Source organism: Heterodontus francisci, unplaced genomic scaffold, assembly GCF_036365525.1.
Source record: "Heterodontus francisci isolate sHetFra1 unplaced genomic scaffold, sHetFra1.hap1 HAP1_SCAFFOLD_69, whole genome shotgun sequence".
In the NCBI taxonomy this organism is placed as follows: domain Eukaryota; kingdom Metazoa; phylum Chordata; class Chondrichthyes; order Heterodontiformes; family Heterodontidae; genus Heterodontus; species Heterodontus francisci.
This window is the reverse complement of record NW_027140851.1, coordinates 5776486-5791387: the sequence shown is the minus strand read 5'-3', so window position 1 is coordinate 5791387 and position 14902 is coordinate 5776486.

Genomic DNA, 14902 nt, shown 5'->3' with positions numbered 1-14902 from the left:
CACGGACACCAAGTAACAAAGACACACTCTTACACCAAGTAACAAAGACATTCACTGATACCCAGTAACACAGACACACACTTACACCAAGTAACACAGACAAACATTGACACCAAGTAACAAGGACATACACTGATACCCAGTAACACAGACACACTCTTACACCCTGTAACACAGACACACACTTGCACCAAGTAACAAAGACATACACTGATACCCAGTAACACAGGCACACACTGGGGCGGGGGGGGGGGGGGGGGTGCGGCGGAGGGGCACATTGGCGCAGTGGTTAGCAACGCAGCATCACAGCTCCAGGGACGCGGGTTCGATTCTGGGTACTGCCTGTGAGGAGTTTGCAAGTTCTCCCTGTGTCTGCTTGTGTTTCCTCCCACATGCCAAAGACTTGCAGGTTGATAGGTTAATTGGCCATCATAAATTGCCCCTAGTATAGGTAGGTGGTAGGGAAATATATAGGGACAGGTGGGGTTGTGATAGAAATACGGGATTAGTGTAGGATTAGCATAAATGGGTGGGTGATGGTCGGCACAGACTCGGTGGGCCGAAAGGCCTGTTAAAGTGCTGTATCTCTAAACTAAACTAAATACTGACACCTAGTGTCACAGACACACACTGACAGCCAGTAACACAAACAAACACACACTGACACCCACTAACACAGAGAACCACTGATACACAGTAACAAAGACATACATTGATACCAAGTCACAAAGGCATACACTGACACCCAGTAACACAGACACATACTGACACCAAGTAACAAAGACATACACTGACACCAAGTAACAAAGGCATGCACTTACACCAAGTAACAAAGGCACACACTTACACCAAGTAAAACAGACATACACTGACACCAAGTAACAAAGACAGACAATTACACCAAGTAACACAGACATACACTGACACCAAGTAACAAAGACATACAATTACACCAAGTAACAAAGACACACACTTACACCAAGTAACACAGACATACACTGACATCAAGTAACAAAGACATACACTGTTACCCAGTAACACAGACATACACTTACACCAAGTATCACAGACATACACTGACACCAAGTAACAAAGACATAAACTGACACCCAGTAACACAGACACACACGGACACCAAGTAACAAAGACACACTCTTACACCAAGTAACAAAGACATACACTGATACCCAGTAACACAGACACACACTTACACCAAGTAACACAGACAAACATTGACACCAAGTAACAAGGACATACACTGATACCCAGTAACACAGACACACTCTTACACCCTGTAACACAGACACACACTTGCACCAAGTAACAAAGACATACACAGATACCCAGTAACACAGACACACACTTACACCAAGTAACACAGACATACACTGACACCAAGTAACAAAGACATACACTGATACCCAGTAACAAAGACACACACTTACACCAAGTAACAAAGACATACACTGACACCAAGTAACAAAGTAATACACCTACACCAAGTATTTTGACATACACTGACACAAAGTAACAAAGACATACACTGATACCCAGTAACACAGACACACACGTACACCAAGTCACAAAGACAGATACTGATACCCAGTTACACAGACACACACTTACACCATGTAACAAAGACATACACTGACACCAGGTAAAAAAGACATACACTGACACCCAGTATCACAGACACACACGGACACCAAGTAACAAAGTCACACACTTACACCAAGTAACACAGACACACACTGAAACCCAGTAACACAGATACACACTTACACCAAGTAACAAAGTCATACACTGACACCAAGTAACAAAGACATACACTGAAACCCAGTAACACAGACACACACTTACACCAAGTAACAAAGTCATCCACTGATACCCAGTTACACAGACACACTTTTCCACCATGTAACACAGACATACACTAACACCAAGTAACAGAGACATACACTGACACCAAGTAACAAAGACATACACTGAAACCCAGTAACACAGACACACACTTGCACCATGTAACACAGACATACGCTTACACCAAGTAACAAAGACACACACTTACACCAAGTAACAAAGACACACACTGATACCCAGTAACACAGACACACACTGACACCAAGTAACAAAGACATACACTTACACCCAGTAACACAGACACACACTGACACCAAGTAACAAAAACATACACTGACACCAAGTAACAAAGGCATGCACTTACACCAAGTAACAAAGGCACACACCTACACCAAGTAACACAGACATACACTGACAACCAAGTAACAAAGACAGACAATTACACCAAGTAACAAAGACATACACTTACACCAAGTATTTTGACATACACTGACAGCAAGTAATAAAGACATACACTGATACCCAGTAACACAGACACACACTTACACCAAGTAACAAAGACATACACTGACACCAACTAACAAAGGCATACACCTACACCAAGTATTTTTACATACACTGGCACCAAGTAACAAAGACATACACTGACACCAAGTCACAAAGACACACACTGACACCCAGTAACAAAGACATACACTGACACCAAGTCACAAAGACACACACTGACACCCAGTAACAAAGACATACACTGACACCAATTCAAAAAGACATACACTGATACCCAGTAACACAGACATACACTTACACCAAGTAACACAGACATACACTGACACCAAGTAACAAAGACATACACTGATACCCAGTAACACAGACACACAGTTACACCAAGTAACAAATACAGATACTGATACCCAGTAACACAGACACACACTTACACCATGTGACAAAGACATACACTGACACCAGGTAACAAAGACATACACTGACACCCAGTAACACAGACACACACGGACACCAAGTAACAAAGTTACACACTTACACCAAGTAACACAGACACACACTGACACCCAGTAACACAGGCACACACGGACACCAAGTAACAAAGTTACACACTTACACCAAGTAACACAGACATACACTGACACCAAGTAACAAAGACATACAGTGACAGCAACTAACAAAGACATACACTAACACCAAGTAACAAAGACATACACTGACACCAAGTAACAGAGACACACACTTACACCAAGTAACAAAGACATACACTGAAACCCAGTAACACAGACACACACTTACACCATGTAACAAAGACACACACTTACACCAAGTAACAAAGACACACACTTACACCAAGTAACACAGACATACACTGACACCAGGTAACAAAGACAGACAATTACACCAAGTAACACAGACATACACTGACACCCAGTAACACAGACACACACGGACACCTAGTAACAAAGACACACACTTACACCAAGTAACACAGATACACACTGACACCCAGGAACACAGACACACACTTACACCAAGTAACACAGACATACACTGACACCAGGTAACAAAGACATACACTGATACCAAGTAACACAGGCACACACTTACACCAAGTAACACAGACAGACACTGACACCAAGTAACAAAGACATACACTGACACCAAGTAACAAAGACACACACTTACACAAAGTAACAAAGACACACACTTACACCAAGTAACACAGACATACACTTACACCAAATAACAAAGACAAACACTGACACCAAGTAACAAAGACATACACTGATACCCAGTAACACAGACACACACTTACACCAAGTCACACAGACATACACTGATACCCAGTAACACAGACACACACTTACACCAAGTAACAAAGACATACACTGACACCAAGTCACAAAGACACACACTGACACCCAGGAACAAAGCCATACACTGACACCAAGTATTTTGACATACACTGACACCAAGTAACAATGACATACACTGATACCCAGTAACACAGCCACACACTTACACCAAGTAACAAAGACATACACTGATACCAAGTCACAAAGACACACACTTACACCAAGTCACACAGACATACACTGATACCCAGTAAAACAGACACACACTTACACTAAGTAACACAGACATACAGTGACACCAAGTAACAAAGTCATACACTTATACGCAATAACACAGACACACACTTACACCAAGTAACAAAGACAGACACTGATACCCAGTAACACAGACACACACTTACACCAAGTAACAAAGACATACACTGACACCAAGTAACAAAGACATAAACTGACACCCAGTAACACAGACACACACGGACACCAAGTAACAAAGACACACACTTAAACCAAGTAACAAAGACATACACCGATACCCAGTAACACAGACACACACTTACACCAAGTAACACAGACAAACACTGACACCAAGTAACAAAGACATACACTGATACCCAGTAACACAGGCACACACTGGGGCGGGGGGGGGGGGGGGTGCGGCGGAGGGGCACATTGGCGCAGTGGTTAGCAACGCAGCATCACAGCTCCAGGGACGCGGGTTCGATTCTGGGTACTGCCTGTGAGGAGTTTGCAAGTTCTCCCTGTGTCTGCTTGTGTTTCCTCCCACATGCCAAAGACTTGCAGGTTGATAGGTTAATTGGCCATCATAAATTGCCCCTAGTATAGGTAGGTGGTAGGGAAATATATAGGGACAGGTGGGGTTGTGATAGAAATACGGGATTAGTGTAGGATTAGCATAAATGGGTGGGTGATGGTCGGCACAGACTCGGTGGGCCGAAAGGCCTGTTAAAGTGCTGTATCTCTAAACTAAACTAAATACTGACACCTAGTGTCACAGACACACACTGACAGCCAGTAACACAAACAAACACACACTGACACCCACTAACACAGAGAACCACTGATACACAGTAACAAAGACATACATTGATACCAAGTCACAAAGGCATACACTGACACCCAGTAACACAGACACATACTGACACCAAGTAACAAAGACATACACTGACACCAAGTAACAAAGGCATGCACTTACACCAAGTAACAAAGGCACACACTTACACCAAGTAAAACAGACATACACTGACACCAAGTAACAAAGACAGACAATTACACCAAGTAACACAGACATACACTGACACCAAGTAACAAAGACATACAATTACACCAAGTAACAAAGACACACACTTACACCAAGTAACACAGACATACACTGACATCAAGTAACAAAGACATACACTGTTACCCAGTAACACAGACATACACTTACACCAAGTATCACAGACATACACTGACACCAAGTAACAAAGACATAAACTGACACCCAGTAACACAGACACACACGGACACCAAGTAACAAAGACACACTCTTACACCAAGTAACAAAGACATACACTGATACCCAGTAACACAGACACACACTTACATCAAGTAACACAGACAAACATTTACACCAAGTAACAAAGACATACACTGATACCCAGTAACACAGACACACTCTTACACCCTGTAACACAGACACACACTTGCACCAAGTAACAAAGACATACACAGATACCCAGTAACACAGACACACACTTACACCAAGTAACACAGACATACACTGACACCAAGTAACAAAGACATACACTGATACCCAGTAACAAAGACACACACTTACACCAAGTAACAAAGACATACACTGACACCAAGTAACAAAGGAATACACCTACACCAAGTATTGTGACATACACTGACACCAAGTAACAAAGACATACACTGATACCCAGTAACACAGACACACACGTACACCAAGTCACAAAGACAGATACTGATACCCAGTTACACAGACACACACTTACACCATGTAACAAAGACATACACTGACACCAGGTAACAAAGACATACACTGACACCCAGTATCACAGACACACACGGACACCAAGTAACAAAGTCACACACTTACACCAAGTAACACAGACACACACTGAAACCCAGTAACACAGATACACACTTACACCAAGTAACAAAGTCATACACTGACACCAAGTAACAAAGACATACACTGAAACCCAGTAACACAGACACACACTTACACCAAGTAACAAAGTCATCCACTGATACCCAGTTACACAGACACACTTTTCCACCATGTAACACAGACATACACTAACACCAAGTAACAGAGACATACACTGACACCAAGTAACAAAGACATACACTGAAACCCAGTAACACAGACACACACTTGCACCATGTAACACAGACATACGCTTACACCAAGTAACAAATACAGATACTGATACCCAGTAACACAGACACACACTTACACCATGTGACAAAGACATACACTGACACCAGGTAACAAAGACATACACTGACACCCAGTAACACAGACACACACGGACACCAAGTAACAAAGTTACACACTTACACCAAGTAACACAGACACACACTGACACCCAGTAACACAGGCACACACTTACACCAAGTAACAAAGTCATACACTGACACCAAGTAACAAAGACATACACTGATACCCAGTAACACAGACACACAATTACACCATGTAACACAGACATACACTGACACCAAGTAACAAAGACATACAGTGACAGCAACTAACAAAGACATACACTAACACCAAGTAACAAAGACATACACTGACACCAAGTAACAGAGACACACACTTACACCAAGTAACAAAGACATACACTGAAACCCAGTAACACAGACACACACTTACACCATGTAACAAAGACACACACTTACACCAAGTAACAAAGACACACACTTACACCAAGTAACACAGACATACACTGACACCAGGTAACAAAGACAGACAATTACACCAAGTAACACAGACATACACTGACACCCAGTAACACAGACACACACGGACACCTAGTAACAAAGACACACACTTACACCAAGTAACACAGATACACACTGACACCCAGGAACACAGACACACACTTACACCAAGTAACACAGACATACACTGACACCAGGTAACAAAGACATACACTGATACCAAGTAACACAGGCACACACTTACACCAAGTAACACAGACAGACACTGACACCAAGTAACAAAGACATACACTGACACCAAGTAACAAAGACACACACTTACACAAAGTAACAAAGACACACACTTACACCAAGTAACACAGACATACACTTACACCAAATAACAAAGACAAACACTGACACCAAGTAACAATGACATACACTGATACCCAGTAACACATACACACACTGACACCAAGTAACAAAGACATACACTGATACCCAGTAACACAGACACACACTGACACCATGTAACAAAGACATACACTGACACCAAGTAACGAAGGCATACAATTACACCAAGTAACAAAGACACACACGTACACCAAGTAACACAGACAAACACTGACACCCAGTAAGAAAGACATACACTGACACCCAGTAACACAGACACACACTTACACCAAGTAACAAAGACATACACTGATACCCAGTAACACAGGCACACACTGGAGGGGGGGGGGGGGGATGAGGTGTTCACAGTGGCGCAGTGGTTAGCACCGCAGCCTCACAGCTACAGGGACCCGGGTTCGATTCTGGGTACTGCCTGTGCGGAGTTTGCAAGTTCTCCCTGTGTCTGCGTGAGTTTCCTCCGGGTGCTCCGGTTTCCTCCCACATGCCAAAGACTTGCAGGTTGATATGTTAATTGGCCATCAAAAATTGCCCCTAGTATAGGTAGGTGGTAGGGAAATATATAGGGACGGTGGGGATGTGATCGGAATACGAAATTAGTGTAGGATTAGCATAAATGGGTGGTTGATGGTCGGCACAGACTCGGTGGGCCGAAGGGCCTGTTTAAGTGCTGTATCTCTAAACTAAACTAAATACTGACAACTAGTGTCATAGACACACAGTGACAGCAAGTAACAAAAACAAACACACACTGACACCCAGTAACACAGAGAACCACTGACACCCAGTAACAAAGACATACACTGACACCAAGCAACAAAGACATACATTGATACCAAGTCACAAAGACATACATTGATACCCAGTAACACAGACACACACTGACACCAAGTAACAAAGACATACACTGACACCAAGTAACACAGACGGACACTGACACCCAGTAAGAAATACATACACTGGCACCAAGTAACAAAGACATACATTGATACCAAGTCACAAAGACATACACTGATACCCAGTAACACAGACACACACAGACACCAAGTAACAAAGACACACACTGACACCAAGTAACACAGACATACACTGACATCAAGTAACAAAGACAGACAATTACACCAAGTAACAAAGACATACACTTACACCAAGTATTTTGACATACACAGACAGCAAGTAACAAAGACATACACTGATACCCAGTAACACAGACACACACTTACAGCAAGTAACAAAGACATACACTGACACCAAGTCACAAAGACACACATTGACACCCAGTAACAAATACATACACTGACACCATGTAACAAAGACATACACTGACACCAAGTAACAAAGACATACACTGACACCAAGTAAAAAATACACAAACTGGCACCAAGTAACAAAGACATACACTGACACCAAGTAACAAAGACATACACTGACACCCAGTAACACAGACACACACTGACACCAAGTAACAAAGAGATACACTGACACCCAGTAACAAAGACATACACTGACACCCAGTAACACAGACACACACTTACACCAAGTAACAAAGACATACACTGACACTATCTAACAAAGACATACGCTGACACCAAGTAACAAAGACATACACTAACACCAAGTAAAAAAGACACACACTGACACCAAGTAACAAAGACATACACTGACACCAAGTAACAAAGACATACACTGACACCCAGTAACACAGACACACACTGAAACCAAGTAACAAAGACATACACTGACACCCAGTAACAAAGACACACACTGACACCAAGTAACAAAGAGATGCACTGACACCCAGTAACACAGACACAAACTTACACAAAGTAACAAAGACACACACTGACATCCAGTAACAAAGACACACTTACACCAAGTAACACAGACATACACTAACTCCCAGTAACACAGACACACACTTACACCAAGTAACAAAGACACACACTGACATCCAGTAACAAAGACATACACTGACACCAAGTGACAAGACATATACTGACACCCAGTAACACAGACACACACTTACACCAAGTAACAAAGACATACACTGACACCAAGTCACAAAGACACACACTGACACCCAGTAACAAATACATACACTGACACAATGGAACAAAGACATACACTGACACCAAGTAACAAAGACATACACTGACACCAAGTAAAAAAGACACAAACTGACACCAAGTAACAAAGACATACACTGACACCCAGTAACACAGACACACACTGACACCAAGTAACAAAGACATACACTGACACCCAGTAACAAAGACATACAATGACACCCAGTAACACAGACACACACTTACACCAAGTAACAAAGACATACACTGACACTATGTAACAAAGACATTCACTGACACCAAGTAACAAAGACATACACTAACACCAAGTAACAAAGACATACACTGACACCAAGTAACAAAGACATACACTGACACCCAGTAACACAGACACACACTGACACCAAGTAACAAAGACATACACTGACACCCAGTAACAAAGACACACACTGACACCAAGTAACAAAGAGATGCACTGACACCAATTAACAAAGGCATACAATGACACCCAGTAATAAAGACACACTTACACCAAGTAACACAGACATACACTGACACCCAGTAACACAGACACAAACTTACACAAAGTAACAAAGACACACACTGACATTAAGTAACAAAGACATACACTGACACCAAGTGACAAAGACATATACTGACAACCAGTAACACAGACACACACTTACACCAAGTTACAAAGACACACACTGACACCCAGTAACAAATACATACAATGACACCATGTAACAAAGACATACACTGACACCAAGTAACAAAGACATACACTGACACCAAGTAACAAAGACACAAACTGACACCAAGTAACAAAGACATACACTGACACCAAGTAACAAAGACATACACTGACACCCAGTAACACAGACACACACTGACACCAAGTAACAAAGACATACACTGACACCCAGTAACAAAGACATACACTGACACCCAGTAACACAGACACACACTTACACCAAGTAACAAAGACATACACTGAAACTATGTAACAAAGACATACGCTGACACCAAGTAACAAAGACATACACTAACACCAAGTAAAAAAGACACACACTGACACCAAGTAACAAAGACATACACTGACACCAAGTAACAAAGACATACACTGACACCCAGTAACACAGACACACACTGACACCAAGTAACAAAGACATACACTGACACCCAGTAACAAAGACTTACACTGACACCCAGTAACACAGACACACACTTGCACCAAGTAACAAAGACACACACTTACACCAAGTAACAAAGAGATGCACTGACACCAATAAACAAAGGCATACACTGACATCCAGTAACAAAGACACACTTACACCAAGTAACACAGACATACACTAACTCCCAGTAACACAGACACACACTTACACCAAGTAACAAAGACACACACTGACATCCAGTAACAAAGACATACACTGACACCAAGTGACAAGACATATACTGACACCCAGTAACACAGACACACACATACACCAAGTAACAAAGGCATACACTGACACCAAGTCACAAAGACACAAACTGACACCCAGTAACAAATACATACACTGACACAATGGAACAAAGACATACACTGACACCAAGTAACAGAGACATACACTGACACCAAGTAAAAAATACACAAACTGACACCAAGTAACAAAGACATACTCTGACACCCAGTAACACAGACACACACTGACACCAAGTAACAAAGACATACACTGACACCCAGTAACAAAGACATACACTGACACCCAGTAACACAGACACACACTTACACCAAGTAACAAAGACATACACTGACACTATGTAACAAAGACATACACTGACACCAAGAAACAAAGACATACACTAACACCAAGTAAAAAAGACACACACTGACACCAAGTAACAAAGACGTACACTGACACCAAGTAACAAAGACATACACTGACACCCAGTAACACAGACAAACACTGACACCAAGTATCAAAGACATACACTGACACCCAGTAACAAAGACATACACTGACACCCAGTAACACAGACACACACTTGCACCAAGTAACAAAGACACACACTGACACCAAGTAACAAAGAGATGCACTGACACCAATTAACAAAGGCATACACTGACACCCAGTAACAAAGACACACACTTACACCAAGTAACACTGACATACACTGACACCCAGTAACACAGACACACACTTACACCAAGTAACAAAGGCAAACACTGACATCCAGTAACACAGGCACACAGTTACACCAAGTAACAAAGACATACACTGACACCCAGTAACGCAGACACACACTGACACCAAGTAACCAAGACATGCACTGACACGCAGTAATAAAGACATACACTTACACCCAGTAACACAGACACACACTGACACCTAGTAACACAGACATACACTTACACCAATTAACAAAGACATACACTGACACCCAGTAACACAGATACACACTGACACCAAGTAACAATGACATACAGTGACACCCAGTAACAAAGACATACACAGACAGCCAGTAACACAGACACACACTTACACCAAGTAACACAGACACACACTGACACCCAGTAACACAGACACACACTTACACCAAGTAACAAAGACACACACTGACACCCAGTAACAAAGACATACACTGACACCAAGCAACAAAGACATACACTGACACCCAGTAACAAAGACACACACTTACACCAAGTAACACAGACACACACTGACACCCAGTAACACAGACACACACATACACCAAGTAACAAAGACACACACTGACACCCAGTAACAAAGACATACACTGACACCAAGCAACAAAGACATACATTGATACCAAGTCACAAAGACATACACTGATACCCAGTAACACAGACACACACTGACATCAAGTCACAAAGACATACACTGATACCCAGTAACACAGACACACACAGACACCAAGTAACAAAGACATACACTGACATCAAGTAACAAAGACACACACTTACACCAAGTAACAGAGACATACACTTACACCAAGTATTTTGACATACACTGACAGCAAGTAACAAAGACATACACTGATACCCAGTAACACAGACACACACTTACACCAAGTAACAAAGACATACACTGACACCAATTCTCAAAGACACACACAGACACCCAGTAACAAATACATACACTGACACCATGTAACAAAGACAAACACTGACACCAAGTAACGAAGACATACACTGACACCAAGTAAAAAAGACACAAACTGACACCAAGTAACAAAGACATACACTGACACCCAGTAGCAAAGACATACACTGACACCCAGTAACACAGACACACACTTACACCAAGTAACAAAGACATACACTGACACTATGTAACAAAGACATACGCTGAAACCAAGTAACAAAGACATACACTAACACCAAGTAAAAAAGACACACACTGACACCAAGTAACAAAGACATACACTGACACAAAGTAACAAAGACATACACTGACACCCAGTAACACAGACACACACTGACACCAAGTAACAAAGACATACACTGACACCCAGTAACAAAGACATACACTGACAACCAGTAACACAGACACACACTTGCACCAAGTAACAAAGACACACACTGACACCAAGTACCAAAGAGATGCACTGACACCAATTAACAAAGGCATACACTGACACTCAGTAACAATGACAAACACTTACACCAAGTAACACAGACTTACACTGACACCCAGTAACACAGACACACACTTACACCAAGTAACAAAGACACACACTGACATCCAGTAACAAAGACATACACTGACACCAAGTGACAAAGGCATATACTGACACCCAGTAACACAGACACACACTTACACCAAGTAACAAAGACATACACTGACACCAAGTCACAAAGACACACACTGACACCCAGTAACAAATGCATACACTGACACCATGTAACAAAGACATACACTGACACCACGTAACAAAGACATACACTGACACCAAGTAAAAAAGACACAAACTGACACCAAGCAACAAAGACATACACTGACACCAAGTAACAAAGACATAGATTGACACCCAGTAACACAGACACACACTGACACCAAGTAACAAAGACATACACTGACACCCAGTAACACAGACACACACATACACCAAGTAACAAAGACATACACTGACACTATGTAACAAAGACATACACTGACACCAAGTAACAAAGGCATGCACTAACACCAAGTAAAAAAGACACACACTGACACCAAGTAACAAAGACATACACTGACACCAAGTAACAAAGACACACACTGACACCCAGTAACACAGACACACACTGACACCAAGTAACAAAGACATACACTGACACCCAGTAACAAAGACATACACTGACACCCAGTAACACAGACACACACTTGCACCAAGTAACAAAGACACACACTTACACCAAGTAACAAAGAGATGCACTGACACCAATTAACAAAGGCATACACTGACACCAATTAACAAAGTCACACACTTACACCAAGTAACACAGACATACACTGACACCCAGTAACACAGACACATACTTACACCAAGTAACAAAGACACGCACTGACATCCAGTAACAAAGACATACATTGACACCAAGTGACAAAGACATATACTGACACCCAGTAACACAGGCACACACTTACACCAAGTAACAAAGACATACACTGACACCCAGTAACGCAGACACACACTGACACCAAGTAACAAAGACACGCACTGACACCCAGTAACAAAGACATACACTGACACCCAGTAACACAGACATACACTGACACCCAGTAACACAGACACACACTTACACCAAGTAACAAAGACATACACTGACACTATGTAACAAAGACATACGCTGAAACCATGTAACAAAGACATACACTAACACCAAGTAAAAAAGACACACACTGACACCAAGTAACAAAGACATACACTGACACAAAGTAACAAAGACATACACTGACACCCAGTAACACAGACACACACTGACACCAAGTAACAAAGACATACACTGACACCCAGTAACAAAGACATACACTGACAACCAGTAACACAGACACACACTTGCACAAAGTAACAAAGACACACACTGACACCAAGTAACAAAGAGATGCACTGACACCAATTAACAAAGGCATACAGTGACACTCAGTAACAATGACAAACACTTACACCAAGTAACACAGACTTAGACTGACAACCAGTAACACAGACACACACTTGCACAAAGTAACAAAGACACACACTGACACCAAGTAACAAAGAGATGCACTGACACCAATTAACAAAGGCATACAGTGACACTCAGTAACAATGACAAACACTTACACCAAGTAACACAGACTTAGACTGACACCCAGTAACACAGACACACACTTACACCAAGTAACAAAGACACACACTGACATCCAGTAACAAAGACATACACTGACACCAAGTGACAAAGGCATATACTGACACCCAGTAACACAGACACACACTTACACCAAGTAACAAAGACATACACTGACACCAAGTCACAAAGACACACACTGACACCCAGTAACAAATGCATACACTGACACCATGTAACAAAGCCATACACTGACACCACGTAACAAAGACATACACTGACACCAAGTAAAAAAGACACAAACTGACACCAAGCAACAAAGACATACACTGATACCAAGTAACAAAGACATAGACTGACACCCAGTAACACAGACACACAATGACACCAAGTAACAAAGACATACACTGACACCCAGTAACACAGACACACACATACACCAA